At 39.0% G+C, this 16,401-nt stretch overlaps 1 protein-coding gene and 1 non-coding gene across 2 annotated transcripts in view; both read right to left on the reverse strand.

The window, feature by feature from the left end:
• Positions 1 to 16,401, reverse strand: part of LOC149317694 (trafficking protein particle complex subunit 9) — a 337,712-nt gene that overhangs the window by 100,576 nt on the left and 220,735 nt on the right. The window lies entirely within an intron of this gene.
• On the reverse strand, positions 14,245 to 14,380 carry LOC149317695 (U4 spliceosomal RNA). Its single transcript, XR_016280765.1, has one exon. It is a non-coding gene; the product is annotated as a U4 spliceosomal RNA (small nuclear RNA).

Raw genomic sequence — 16,401 nt, forward strand, 5'->3', positions numbered from 1 at the left:
TGGCCATGGAAACCCACTGGATGGTCTTGGGTAAGTCATGTTCTCATAAGACAAAAATGATTTGAAGGCACAAAACAAGAACGACAACATTCGATTAAATTTTCTCAGTTGTTACTTGTGTATTCTGTCCTTTTCTTTATAAAACTGATTAGCTTTAAAAAGAAACAATAATCTATGGTTCATGGCCTAAACAGCACATTCTGAAAGCACTCAATTTATTTCTCACTGATGTCTTAATGTTAAATAATTTACACTGCTTCTATTAAAGAGTAAGGCCACCTGGTTAATTATTAGGAAAACATGAAGCAAGCTCTTCTTTCAAGTTAGGTAAGAGCCCTTCACTTAATATAGGAGAGCACAAACAACTCATTTTAAATTATAATCAATGGCAATAAGAATACTACAAAATCAGAGATGGTTTCATAATCATTTTACCAGTTCTCAGAATGGGGATTTTTGCTACTTAGCAAGTCAGCATGAAATCAATATTGCAAGAGCTATGATATAAAACAAAATTTTAAAACCTAATTTCTTGCCCCAGTATGGCCAATTTATAATATTGTGCCACCCTACAGTTTCAGTTAAATAACTGCAACAAAAAGTTACAGGTTTATCCAAACTTTCACCATATTCCAGTTTGCCTCTTGTATGCAAGGAAAACAATGTTAAAATGGGTCTATTAAAATGGTAGGCATCAAATGCTCTCTGAATTAAGGAGTCCGCACTGTTGATTTAATGGCTGAATTTGTTGAGAAATCCCAACAATGTAATAGAATTTATAAATTAAAGAGAAGATACACATGTGCATGCACACAACACGTGAAATGTAAAATGCTATGGTCACTCTCAATTTCCATTCTTCATTAAATAAAAGGAAAAGGCAGTAGCTTCCAAATGAATTGAAGAAATTCCTTTTCTGAAATGTCCACATTGTCTTGCTTTTCAATACATCTCCTGCATAGATCATTACTTATTAAATGAAATTGCTTCAGTAAAGTCATGCTTCACAACAAACCAACTCTGGATCCAGAAAGAATTTCTCCATTCATAATTAAAAGCTCATAGTGCCACTATATGTTCATACCATTGGCACCTTGGATATTGGCGGTTACTTTTTATATCTAAACGTCAATTCATGAAACCCCAGATTATGAAGAAATAGACAGTAAGTATTCCATATGTCAAAAGAAACTCCAAAGTACAGATGCCATGAGCTGCTAAGTTTTGCCCATCTACTCTTTCCAGTCACCACCCAAAATACTACTTGCATGATACAGCTCTATCATATGAAAGTGGACAAAAGATGGTATGGGCGTAGGCAAGGGAGAAGGATGTTACAACAAGAACTAAATTTGGATTACAGATTGGTGCCGCAGTTCAGCTCCAACCCCACTTTTGAATAAAAGCACAGAGGTTTAAAACAAGCTTTTGCCTGGCGCCAGTTGCAAAAATGTAAAAAACAGTTTAATAGACATGCACTCACCATTTAATTTCTTAAACTGTGCCTTTCTGTCTTTCTGCCACTGTTGATTTTTTCAATAACTCAAAATACAGCATGGGCAGATCTCAAGAAGGGTTAAACATTTTAACATTTGGAGATTTCTCGTGATACTTCGAATCCTTTTCCTTAGTCTGGGTATTGCTTCAGGAAGGGGGGAACAGGCACTTGCATTTGTCAATGTACTATCACTTTATCAATGTTACCAAGTCTGTTTGGAAAAAGCAAGACAATTCAAAGAGATAAGGTGTATCTAGCCCATTCAACTGTGGTTCTCTTGCAGCAGACAAACAAAATCTGCATCTGTTTGATGACTTCTCCCATTAGCAAATGACTGAAAAGACGAAAGGCAAAAGACATTTAACTGCACAGACAGAAACCTGAGTGTACATTAACAAATGACATTTTTCAAGAGTCTGGCTTTGTCATCCTGTCATTGGGGTAGAAACAACCTGGGATGCCAACCAGGAAAAAAAGGATTTAGCTTTGGATGTTTCTCACTCGGCAGTTATGTATCGACAGGAAGAAATGCCTTCACTTAGACTGCAGAACAAAACAATTTAAAATCACTGAGAATCTGGCTGCTCCCAAACAATTTGCCAATTTCAAGCATCATTGTGGATGACAGAAACTGAGCTGGACTCTAGCATTCGAAGCTGCTGACGCAGTGACTTCAATAAAGTGGAGACTCGGTTTCTGCATTCAGTAATGACATTGTTACTTCTATTGATACGACATTTAACTAAATATAGTTTTCAGCATGTTGAGATTTCACCCCTGCATCTCGTAAGATCAGATCATCCATGCAGGTGACATAGATTAAGACATCCACCCTTATTCATTCAGCTCACATAGCGTAACCATACATAGTTTTACTAAGGAAGTTAAAAATGTACCAGGTCTGGGGTAAATGAAGAAAGTCTTGAGTGTGTGGTTATGAGGAAAACATCATACTAGAATTCTAATGATAGAACTCTATTTGTATTGTCACTTTTTAAAATAATGATTAATTCAGTCATTATACATAATTAATTTAATAATAACAGATGATAGTAATGCAAGAAATGTCTGAGCTATCTCTGACATCAAACTACACTCATGTATCATGAAGGAATGGACTCATGGTACAGATTGTATGACTACACATTGCTTTAAAGGGGTGCTCACATCTCGATAAGTAAAAGAAATGAAATGTCAGAGATATCTGGTTTCCTTTGCCTATCTAGATGTGAACACTCCTTTAAAGCCATGTGCAGTCATATAATCTGTATGTCAGCCCTTCACATTTGTGGCTTTCACTTTTGCACATGTGATTATTCACAGATTTGATTAATGTGTTCTCTCTAAGAATCTCTAACTCCTGCAGCCTGACTGTATGGACAACGTCTGCAGAAATCATACTGGAGGACCAACCTAGAGATTCCTAGAAAGAACACGTCTCTAGGCATTTGTAGGTCCTCCAGCACAATTCTATGGTCAGCTTCTGACAGATGTTCACCACAGAGTTGCAGTGGAGGACCTACAGATTTCTAGAGAGGTATTCTCTCAGATAAAAAAAAAGTGGGCTTTTTTATTTGTGGGTTTTCCACTTTCATGGGGGTCTTGTGCCCCTAACCCCAGCGAATGCGTAGAGCCCACTGTAGTTTGTTGCTGAACTTCCTGAATTTGTACATCCCTGCCAAAACATGTATATATGTTGGTAATTACCTATAAAGCTCTAAATGGCTTGGGCCCAGGTTACTTGGAGGACCGCCTCTCCCCATATAATCTGCCCCGCACACTCAGGTCAGCCGGGAAGAATTTGCTGAGGGTGCCAACTACGAGATATGCGACCTCACAAAGGGCCTTTTCCATCTCGGCCCCACAAAATTCGAACACCTTTCCCGATGAGCTCCACTCCATCACCTCCCTGGATCTCTTTAAAAAGAGACTCAAGACCTTCTTGTTCAGTCAAGCTTTCCCCCATGTGCCTTGATATGTGTGGTTTCCCCCCTGATATGTATCTTATACCATTATCAACTCAGCTGGCTTTGATATGGTTTTTATGGTTTTAAATTGCGATTGAATTTTTATTGTCAAGTTTTAATGTTATGTATATATCGTGTTGTTATTTTTGATTATTGTATTTTGTATTCTTTGTTGTGCACCGCTTTGATCAGTTTTGGAAAAGCGGTATATAAATAAATTTTATTATTATTATATTATTATATATGACCATGTATTTATGGAAAGTGCTGTTTAATCTCTATGCCTGACAGATTACAGAAGAGGGATTAGCACAGTACAACTTTAGAATGGAAATTAAATCCTTGCTAACCAAATCATCGAGCCCAGTATCCATATTAGAAGGAAATGATGAATTAAACTTCATTAACTGTCACTGCTTGGGCTGTGCGTGTGAGGAATAGTGATTAAAATTACTGGATACGAGAAAGTACGCCCAGGTAAAGACTTCTGTCTCCTGACATGGCATCTTGAAAGTATCAACAAATGTCTTAGAAATAGAGAAATCACACTGATAGGGAAAATCACCTTTTTACTAGGAACAGTCATTCAATATTTTTCTTTCCTTTTTAAAAGTTAAAGTTCATACATAGTTTCTCAAATCTTAGTCATTCTTTTGCTTTTCTGTATTTTACATGTCCATCAGCAAAATGGTACATGACCTTGTGATCATGCAAAATTCTGAGATATGCAAGCTTGATAGTAATAATGAGACAATATTTTTAATGTTCCTGAAATCATATAAAAGACCCTACACTACAAAGGTAACTGTTCTTTCTCTGGCTGACCATACTGCTTCGTGATCCTATCGCTCCAAGAGCTCTGTTGTATCTGCAAGAAGACCAGGCTTTGCTGAAGTCTGTGTGAAATGACTGGCCTCAACTAGGCTTTCAAGCTTTGCTTAAATCAATTCAAGTTGAAATTACTCCTTTTGAGCCCTGGGATTTTCACCAGACAATTTTGTTAACCTAGTCTCTGGCCTGACATCCATCCAGAATTACAACACTCCTTAGCAGTTCTTTGGAGAAGTCTAGCAAGAAAAATGAAATCTGTCACCTCAAATCTATTTTTCAGAGAGTGCTCTCTCAAGTTTTTCCCACCTGCTCCCTCTTTTTATGCAGTTTAGGAAAATAGCTTTGCCATTGCCGCCCTTTTCTGAGTCTTCTCTCTTTCTCTCTTTTCCTAATAACTTCTGCTTAGCCCCTAAATCTGAATCCAACTCTTTGTATTCAGGCAATTTGAATCCAACTCTATAGCATCTTCAGTAACAGCCTGGGTCTTAGAATCCTCTTGAGCTTGCAAATGCGCTTTTTTCAGATAATATTTTTCCATCCTGAAGCATTTTGTTGGCTTTCTGTGTAATTCACTTATAGTTTGCCACTTGTAAAGCCCTACTACAATATTTGTTATTTCCCAGCACAATTGTTGTGCATATTTTGATTCTTGAATGTTCAATAAAATTTAGATAGATTTACATGGTTCCATCTGTCTAAAATGAATTGCCGAATTTAAAATATCTCTTACCAACATCTAAATTCAGAACACACATGAGTTTCTAAATGGACTCTGTGAACATGAACGATGCTAAGTCTAAATGTTTTAATTATTAAAGCCATTTAAAGCTGGCTAGAATGTTTTTAATGTAATTGTAATTGTTTTATTGTACTGTTATTGAGGTATTTTATAATGCTGTACTCCGCCCTGGTTATACAGAAGGGCGGTATATAAATAAAATTTTTATTTATTATTATTATTTAATAATGAAGGCACATGGAATTTGTTGTTGTTGTTCTGTCAAGTCAACCTAACCCTCATGGCGACCTGTGGATGAGAGTTCTTCAAGACCTCTTTCGTCTACTGTTCTGCTTAGGTCCTGCAGACTCAGGCCCATGGCCACTTTGACTGAGTCCATCCATCTGGCATGTGGCTGGTTTCCCCTCTCTCTTTTTAACATCATTATCTTTTCTAATGATCCATACCTTCTGATGATGTGGGCAAAGTATGACAGCTTCAATTTAGTCATCTTGGCTTCCAGGGGGAGTTTAGGCTTGATCTGTTCTAGAACCCATTTGTTTGCCTTCTTGTCCATCCACAGAATCCTCAGCACTCTTCTCCAGCACCACATCTCAAAAGAGTTTATTTTCTTCCTATTCATTTTCTTCACTGTCCAGCTCTCACATCCGTACATAATGATGGGGTATACAAAGGTTTGGGCAACCCTTGCTTTAGTATTCAGAGTTATATCTTTGCACTTTAGGATTTTATCTAGTTTTTTAATAGCTGCCCATCCTAATTCTACCCTTCATTTAATTTCTTGACTGCAGTCTTTGTTCTGATCCCCCCCCCCTTTCCCGGGCCTTTAGCTGTTTCTCAATAGGCAGCTAAAGGCATGGGAAGGGGGGGGGAAGAGGGGGAACAGGCACATGCCTGTTCCTATTCTCCCCCACCTTTCTATCTCTCCGTGTGCCCTCAAAAATGGCTTAGCATGCCAGAGCGGGCACACATGCCATAGGTCTGCCACCACGGGCTAAACCTTCCTCTCATCTGTCTTCATATCTAGCCATCGTACCAGTAGGCAGTAAATGAATAATGAAATCATGATTAGATACACAGTGAAATAGCATCAAATATATTTTTGGTTTTGGGTGATGCTGTCATAGATAATATTTACTCGATTAAGGGAAAACCAGAAGATGGCAGGTCCATGTTTGTTCTGCTCAGGGTCATCCATCTGCAATGACCCCCTAACACATGAGGGTAATGCAAACAATTAGGCATGCACTGATGAATAATATAAATGAGCCTTTCTTCTTGGCTACAGCTGGCATTGTGAAGAAAAGTTGATTAGTTTCTCTTTCAGTCTCAGTATATAATATTATTGCTTTTCAGGGACAGAAATTTTGGACAGCATGTCCTTAGTCAAAAGAATGTTTTCACAGCAGCACCAAGTACATCGTCAGCACTTCAAAGCAATAATTTTTATTTAAGGATCAATATTCTAAACCATAATTTACACTTTACTTCATCTAGGCCTTTTGGGCAATTAGGACTGAATTGGCATATGGGTTATATATTGATTCATTACTTAGCACAATGGTAACATCCCACTTAAAGCATGGTTTATAATGGTGTTTATGCTCTTAGGATTTCAAATTTGATTTCCCATGTACTGCAGTGAGCCACTTTGACTCTAGACTGAAAATAAAAGCTGCAGGAGTTATTTTAAAAATCTCTGAAAAGATGAGTAATCATACTGCGATCCACAGGACTATTTCGGCAAAGCAGAATTATTTACAAGATTGGCATAGCTTGTTTGCCTTGTTTCTAAGACATAACTAAAAACAGACAGACAACTGTACAGTCGGCCCTTCTTATACACGGATTTTTTATACACGGATTTAAGCATACACGGTTTGAAAATGTTCCAAAAAAGTATAAATTTACCTTGATTTTCCATTTTTTATTAGGGACACCATTTTGCTATGTCATTATACTTAATGGGACTTGAGCATACACGGATTTTGTTATACACGGGGGATCTTGGAACCAAACCCCAGCGTATAACAAGGGTCCACTGTATATTAAACAGTAGCAAAGGTTTCATATGACTTATATACATATTAAATTAGTTGCACTGGAGTAATGACAAGCCCCTTGTCAATGCTTTTTATAATACAAGTTGTGACGGTGACAACGTGACACTGCCAAAAATCTCTTAAAACCTTGCACTCTTTTACACTGTGTGCCACCGCTGCCACCAATTATGTGCCCAGACCCTTGAACTCGGATCGCTCCCCAGTGACTCCTACACTAGAACTCTTCACAAATGCCTGCCCTATGGGTTTTAAAATCCCCTTAGCTTGGCACCAATGGTTAATTGATAGCTACATACCCACTCTCTGATGCGTCCCAACTAATAAAAGTGTTTTTCTCCCTTTTGGTAGCATTTTGAATACGTTTATTTAAACACATAAGACAACTAATTGTTGAAACAACAAAAGAACTTTATTTACAATCTGGGTTGATTACAGTATCTTTATTAGTGGCTGATATCCAAGATTGATACGGTGTATAAAAGCTTCAGTAGTTACAAGATTTAATAGTTTCCCTTACTTGACTTTATAAATGTTTCTTTACACTCTTAGTTCCCATAGAACCTTTATCTAGCCTCTGTATCTCTTAACCCTTCTGGTTATCTGTGACCACAGCCAATAAGTGAACGTCTTCCATTTCCTAATGATTACTTCATCTATCCTTCAGATTACTTTATTAATATCCATCGCTTCCTAGAGGTATATATCCCGCAGGATATCCACATACACTTTAACTCTGGACTTTTCTTGTCCCTAACTTGGATACTAAACCCCTTCTAACTGCACTTCATGGCAGTCTTCCCCAGCCTTCTCGGCTGCCTAACCCTTCCGGCTAAAATGACACACTCCCCTAACATACACCTCTGCCTTTCTTTTTATAATCCGCGCCTGGGAGAAGCCACCACCTTTTTCTTGTTTAACTCCCATTGGCTGTCATCATTCTCAACTGTCTATTTCCTCCACACAAGTATTAACCATTCATAGAACATTTAATCTTGTATAATCATGTGTCTGGCCAAATATTAGGAACACAGAAAAGTGTCCTAAACAAGCTCTGATTATTGTACATATTGTACACTTGACCACTGTAGACTCTGATTTACAGCAGCCTTTAACAGCCACGTGATCCTTTTAAATGGAAATGAACTTCGGACTTAGCATTGGAGATTATTGCACTACCCTCTTATAGTGCTGCCATTCCACTTTAACTGCTCTGGCTGCCTCCTGTTGCATTCTGGGATTTGCAGTTTAGGGAGGGGCATTTAGAATATTCAGCCAGAGAATTCTTAGGCCTCTCTGAACTACAAACTCCAGAATGCAACAGGAGGCAGCCAGAGCAGTTAAAAGTGGAATAGCAATGATTTAAGAGTGCAGTGCGATAATCTCCAATGAGAATCTCCAATGATTCTCTACCTGCTTAGTATTATTACTGGCAAACACAAAGGTGGTTTGGGACACTGAAGGCTTTCACGGCCAGCATCCATAGCTTTTTGTGGGTTTTTCGGGCTATGAGGCCATGTTCTAGAAGAGTTTATTCCTGACATTTTTTCAGCAGCTGAATTTTGCCAGGAGTCAGAGCTGCTGGTGAAACGTCAGGAACAAACTCTTCTAGAACATGGCCTCATAGCCCAAAAAACCCATAAAAATCTAAAGAGGTGATTATTTCTTATTGCAAGCTTTCCAGTTAACCTTACAGTTGGCCCTCCACTTCCATGGGTTTATAACATTCACAGATTTGATTATTCCCAACATTGTCTGAAGCACAGCTGGAAAGACTGCATGTGTGCACCTTTCCTCCTCTCTTCCGGACTTTTCCCCTTGGTGAAAAAAGCCCAGGTGGGAGTTTTGAGCTTCAATTGATATTCTCACACACAACCGGTTTGTACAGGTCTTTCTCTAGACCAGTGATTCCCAAACTCTGGCCTTCCAGGTGTTTTGGACTTCAGCTCCCAGAATTCCAAGGCATTGGCCAAGATGACTGAGTCTTCTAGGAACTGAAGTCCAAAACAACTGGGGGACCAGAGTCTGGGAATCACTGCTCTAGACTCTCAACTCCAAACATGCATCTGGAGAAGTAGGTTCAAGTCTACAACTGCTCATGCCACCAGTTTGTTTCTTTCAGTTAATCTCAAAGGTGCTACAATATAAGATAGATATGCTTTCCGAATTTAACAGTATGCTTCATCTGTTTTGGGATCCTCACCTTGCCAAAAAATACACATACTCATATCTAATGGAAAGAAAGCTGCACGTCGCAAAACCACAAATCACTTTTTGAATAAAGTGTGATTGGGGCTGAGAGATACTACCCACAATTGTTATCAAACAGCTTTATAACATTTAATTTTGCAATAGCCAAAAATCTGTTTTCTTCATGGATAACAAAATATAAAGCAATACAAAACACGGATTGAAACCTGATTGCAATGCTCTAACAAAGATCAAAACCCAGGACCAATTTATCATAGTGTCACATTTGCATTCATTTGTAAAATAAAAAGAAAAATGCAATGCTGCTAAAAAGGCAAAACAAATGAAAATTTGAACTAATTTTGGGCAAGGTGAGCATCCCAAAACAGATTAAGAATACTGTTAAATTTGGAAAGCATATCTTCAGAGAGACCTATTTCTGGACTTTTGTTACTCAGACAACCTGTGTTACTCAGGTAACACAAATACAGAACAACCTGTGTATTCATGGGGCTAGTACCTCTGGTTTCACTTACCCACTTCTGGAAAAAAATGTCCTCTGTAGGTCCTCTAGAGCAATTCTATGGTATGCATCTGCCAGAGGTTGGAGGCCTAGAGGTTCCTAGAGAAGTGTTCTTTCTAGGCATTCCTATATTCTCCAGCACGATTTTATGGTATGTGTCTGCTAGAAGTGCTTAGTTTTAATAGGGTTCTCACTATTATTCATAGTATAATCTTTGCATGCTAAGTCTAGTAACATATCCCCGGCAGATATGGCGGTCAAGCTATAGGTTTTTCCCCTTTTTTAATTAGGATACTGGACGTCAGTACATTGTTTCAAGCCATTCCCTCTAATTCACAAGTGTAATAAATTCCACAATGTCAAACATCACCATATGCTAATAAAGGTGTTAGATTTAGTGCAGAGAAAGAAATCTGATATTCTCCCAGGCCAATACTGAGTTTTCTAGAGAAGAACCTCGGTGGCTAAATAACAGAGCATGCATTATTCAGTCAATTTAAAAAAAAATACTCCGATATCTATTAATATGAATGACCTCTGCCCATGGCTTGTAAAAACTGCACTAATCAAAGTAGACATTACTGGCAAGACAAACAGCATGAGCTGGTTATACGAGGCAGCTTCTTACATAGTATATTCAAATCACTGTATTCAATCCCCTGGTCCAAACAGGAGTCCCAAGGCAGCTTACATACCATCAGTTAATCACCCCACAAAAAACAAAACTAAAGAAAAACACCCAGCAAACGCAGGCAACAACCAAATAATCAAATCAAAGGAATGGCGAAACAGTGTAAAAAGGCCATGTAGGGCAGAAGATTCCATAACATATGTGCCACAATTTGAAAGGAGCTGTCATAGGTAGTAAGCTGGACCTCTGAACTAGCTCTAATATGCCATCTTAGCGGTCCAACAATGTTACTTCTTCAATAGCACTAGAAGATACACTAATACTGTGGGCAAGCCTTTCACCTTTTCTCACTCTCCAGCAATTCTTCTGCACAATGTACAACCACATCGAGGAAGACAAATTCCAGTGGCTTTTTTTAGACATGTAGGAGATGTGTACTAACAAGAAATTAGATCCTCCAAACAAGTAAAACATCCCCCAAAGGGACCAAAATGGGGGGAGGGGGAGGAGGAAGCCCAAACAAATGTATCAGAAATTTTAAACAAACTTTATGCAATTAAATAAGGATTGACTTGAAGGCACATAACAATAACAATAAGGAACACAATACATATAAACACAAGATAATAGTAAATGACAACATTCTATGTTGGACAATGTATCAATACTGTACAAAAGAATTTCTGGAAACATATTAAAGCATACATCTAGTCAAAAACAAGCAATGTAATAGGTGAAGCTTCAAGTTCTAGGAAACAGTTCTAGAAAACACAGGAGATTCCACGGTTGGCCTTAAAACCACGCTAATGTCAAGTACATGTCTGCATATGGGCTGGATGTATAAACAAAATAGAAATTCCCAGATAGGCTGTGTACCACAAAGGTACTGACAAGGAGCTAACTACTCCTACAACTATGACATCACATTATATAATCTTCATCGGGGAGATAATGTAGTCACAATTTCGAGACGATAGTCCAAAAGTTGCAGACAAAATATAAAAGTCTCCAATGTTTCATTCTGCAAAACAGAATCCAACCATACATACAGAGGGTAATTCCATAGCTGCAAGCAGGATTCTAGAAAAGAAGAGGCTGCAGGGACCACATTGCAAGCATACGGTGGCTAATGGAGTGCACCAAAAAAATCCAGGAAAAAAATCAGCATTAATTTTATTGACTACAGCAAAGAATTAGACTGTATAGATCTTGAAAAGCTATGGAATGCACTCAGTGACATGGGAGTGCCACCACATTTGATAATCCTGATGAGAAACCTGTATCAAGGACAAGAGGCCACTGTGAGAACTGAATTCAGAGAAAGAGTGGTTCCCAATAGGCAAAGCAGTTAGACAAGTCTGCATTCTGTCACCCTACTTGCTCAATTTATATGCTAAAAACATCATAAGAAAAGCAGAGCTAGAATCAGAAGAAAGCGGAGTGAAGATAGGAAGAAGGAAAGAATATCAGCAACCTAAGGAACGCAGATAATACCATAATAATGGCGGAAGACATCACAGACTTGGAACATTAATAAGGAAGTTCAAAGATGAAAGTGCAAAAGCAGTTTAAGGCTGAACACAGAGAAAACAAAAATAATGACCACAGAAGGGATACATAAATTCAATCCAGACAATGAGGAAATCGAAAGAGTGAAAGAACTCCTGTATATAGGATCAAATATTGATTGGAATGGTGACTGCAGACAAGAAATAATAAGATAGGAATGGGAAGGGCAGCTAAGAAAGAACTAGAAAAGCTACTGAATTATAAAGATATACAACTGAGTACAAAAGTTAGAATCATCCAAGCCATTATATTCTCCATCGCCATGTACAGAGCTGGACAGTAAAGGAAGCAGACAGAAGGAAGATCAACTCATTTGAGATATGGTGCTGGAGAAGAGGACTTAAGATACCGTGGACAGCCAAAAAGACAAACACATGGGACTTGGAACAGATCAAGCCAGAGACCTCCTTAGAAGCGGGGGGGTGTTACAGACCGCCGGATTGCGGCGGTCTGGCTCCACCTCCGCTTTCAGTATCCGGGAGCCACAGAGGCCAAACCATGCGGCTCCCGGACGCTCCGAGGAAGGAGCGCAGAAATCGCGCTCCTTCCTGGGCCCCGGAAGAGACACCGCAAGGTGCTAGTCGTGCACTCGCGGTGTCACTTCCGGGGCGTGACATGCGGACGCACAGCATCCGCTATGTCAATATGGCAGCAGCCGTGTGGAACAGCCACCGCCATTTGTCACGGACTCTGTCCATGATAGGGCTAGGGGCGTCTGGAAGAGACGCCCCTTTTTCAAACTGGGACGTCCTCAGGACGTCCCTAATGGCAGTCTGTAACCCGCCTAAGATTATCAAATTGAGGTTGATGTACTTTCACAATATAATGAGAAGGCATGGATCACTGCAAAAAACAATAATGCTAGGAGATATAGAGGGTAGGAGGAGGAGAGGAAGACTGCATGCAGATGGATGGAGTCAATCAGGACAGATATGGACATGGGCTTGCAGGAACTAAGCAGAGAAGTAGAAGAGAGGGGTTCTTGGAGGTGTCTCATTCACAGGGTCGCCATGACTTGAAGGCAGATAACAACAAATCATTAAAAACAAAGCTTCAAGTGTAGATACTTTCATAGCTACAAACTAATCAAACTTACTACATTGCATGCCACCTTGTTTACACCGTAAGCTTCATCTGACAATACTGTATTATATACAAAATAGTTAAATAAGCTTGTTGATCCTGTTTAGTTTTCCAACTCTTGTCAGCACACACTATTCCTACACAGTGGATATCAGAGGATATTGATTCCCTGAGCAACCATGCACAATTCATCAGCTGGTTGTATGATCTGAGGTTTTTGAAAAAAGGAATCAGCTATAATATAAATTTTTATGAAATATGCCAAAAAGCAATGCAATTTTTAAAAGGGGGTGCAAGTTTGTGAAGTTCTTGGAAGGATGTTAAGCAGAAAAACTTAACAGCATAGCTTGCTTGATTTTTTTCAAATGAGAAATGCAGAAACAGAACTTAGTGTACACCATTTCATTTCTGACCAATGGGTAGACACTGAGGGTCCTAGCCAACAGAATGTAGCAGGTCTGCTTATCACATTTTGAAGTGAATATTATCATCTAGCCCTGGTGGCGCAGTGGTTAAATGCCTGTACTGCAGCCATTCACTCAAAACCACAAGGTTGCGAGTTCAAGACCAGCATAAGGGCCCAAGCTCGACTCAGGCTTGCATCCTTCCGAGGTCGCTAAAATGAGTACCCAGACTGTTGGGGGCAAATTAGCTTACTTACTAATTAACTTACTTGCTGTTCACCGCTATGATCTTTGGAATAGCGGTATATAAATAAAACTATTATTATTATTATTATTATTATTATTATTATTATTATTATCATCATCTAAAGTGCGTGTGTCCACAATTCTAACCCTAAACCTAACATTGATCTATAAGAACACAAAGAACAAAGTTTAAAATGACCAAATAGTAATATTTTCTCCCAACATTTTGTTAGCATTTATGTAAATGACAACACTGATTATGACAACAACAAAACAAATGCTTTGATTCTGTTTTCCAGAACGGCAGGGGGTTCGACTGGATTGCCCTTGTGGTCTCTTCCAACTCTATGATTCTAATAAATCTCTCAAGAAATTAGAGTGGGGGGGAATCTGGGGGAAGATCCCAAGCTCTGTCAATGGTTTTGGAGATGGGAATCATGCAGCACTCCAAATCTTGTTTGACAGCAACTCCCATCACATCTAGAAGGCTGCATGATTCCCATTCCATAGACGGTCAAAATTGCCATTGCCAACTATATTTCAAGTCATCATGGAGGGGCATTGGGAAAAGTTTTCAATTAGCAATAATTGTGCCTTGGATTGACCTCATTGGCCATGATACTGCCACTGTGCAAATTCACATTCCTAACTTAGAAGGAAGTCATTTCTCATACTTCTCCACCATCCCTAATACTGAAATATGGGCCTCTTTCTTTCTCTTTTACTTGGAAGCAGTGGTTAGAGTTGGTAAAGAAAAATAGGGAGGGTGCTGAGGAAGGTTTTGCTTATTCCACATTCTTTTGGACCAATCACACTTGTCACAGGCATTTGGGGGAGAACTATATGCACCTTACGTTATTTGCATTCTATCATACTGTCAGTAAGTGTGACAGAGCAAGAAAAGGATGCAAGAGACAGGGAAATCTCCCTTCTTTCTCATTTCTCATTGGCTTTGCCAACATAAGTGATGTGTAACTGTGGGCCCGAAAAGACAGGCCAAAATAAAGCTGCTTCAGGTCACTCTGGAGGTATGCTGTTTAAGTGATGCATGCGTCCTAAGAATCCAGAAGCTGTGCCAAAGCCATGCTCCAGTTCTAAGGAGTGAAGCACAGCTTTGGCGCAGCTTCTGGCCTCTTAAGATGTGTGTGTCATTTAAACAACATACCTCCAAAGTGACCCAAAGCAGCTTTATTTTGGCCTGTCTGTTTGGGCCCTGTATGTCAAGAACATAAACTTCATAAATATTGTTCTCATAGGCAAGAAAGATTTTTCCATTTTACTCCTAGATGTGAGAAAGTCATCACAAACTGTAGTTTCTAAAGACTTAGTAGTTTGGGATTTATTCTGTGCAACAAGAAAACGTCTGTGGTTTTTCCTACCCAGAAGAGAAACATACACAACAGCATTTCTGTGCAAAATACCACCAAGTTTACTGGGCAAAAAATAAAGTATATGTGCAGAATATGCTGTTTTGTGAAGGAAAAAAATTAAAATATTTTCCCCTTGGAATAATTCCTGAATTGCAATGATTCTCACCCATCTCAGCCTAAGTGCAATGATTCCCCAAGTCAGACTTTCCTAACACTTGAGAAAACTATTTTTATACCAATTTTGAAATATTTTTGAAGTGTTGCCATCTCTAGTTTGTTTGTGTGTAAGTGTGTGCGTGCGTGCGTGCATGTGCACAAAAGAGAGGCATGCAAGGAACAGATGACTAAGATAGACGGAGCTTTTTTGCCCAGTGGTGTTTTGCCCAGTGGTGTTTTGCACAGAAATGTTGTTGTGCATCCAGAAAATGTTCTCTTCTGTATAGGAAAAACCACAGACATTTTGTTGCACAAATTAAATCCCAAACTGCCAATCATCTTCAAAAACTGTGTAGTTTGTGATGACTTTCTCACATTAAGGAGTAAAATTTCCTCATTTAACCTTCTCCATAAATCAGTTTTGAAATTCCTTGAGGAAACTTTGCTGGAATCTTTAAAAAATAGTATTAAGTTTAAAAGAAGGCCCATGCAATGCTGTCACAACAGCATGTTTTGAAATGTTGTCATAGTACATCAGTTAGTATACCCACCCTCTCCTAACTACTGTATGTTTGTTGGTATAACAACTCCCTTGACTGAGCCTTGGGTTTGCTTCTATGTTTTCTGCCTTACACTTTACCACACAGTCAGCGCTCAGCTCCCTGCTAAGCCTCTTTTGTGATTTCTTAGTCCTGTCAATCCATGATCCAGTAAATCAATATTTAAAGCCTTTTCAAATGTTGGATACCGTAGCGTTCAAAACTGTCTTATTTTTCTTCAGACTGCGGCAAAGTAGAGTAAGCCCATACCTCTGTAAGGTGACTCTTATTACTTATCCGTCTATTTTATTTTATTTCTCATTTATTTTATTTTATTCTCATACATTAAATTTAATTAATTTAATTTAATTTAATTGATGTGAGCCAGGATGGTGTAGTGGTTTGAGCACTGGGCTGACTCTGGAGAGTAGGGTTTGAATCTCTGCTCATCCATGAAAAACCAATGAGTAACTTTGAGCAAGTCACACACTTTCAGCCTCAGTGGAAGATAGTGGCAACTCTCTTTGAACAAAACTCACCGACGAAACCCGATAATACGGTAGTTTAGCCTTAGGTTTTGCCAGAAGTCGGAAAG

The sequence above is a fragment of the Sceloporus occidentalis genome, unplaced genomic scaffold (genome assembly GCF_023333645.1).
Source record: "Sceloporus occidentalis isolate IW3139 unplaced genomic scaffold, rSceOcc1.0.p SCAF_3, whole genome shotgun sequence".
Taxonomy (NCBI): Eukaryota; Metazoa; Chordata; class Lepidosauria; order Squamata; family Phrynosomatidae; genus Sceloporus; species Sceloporus occidentalis.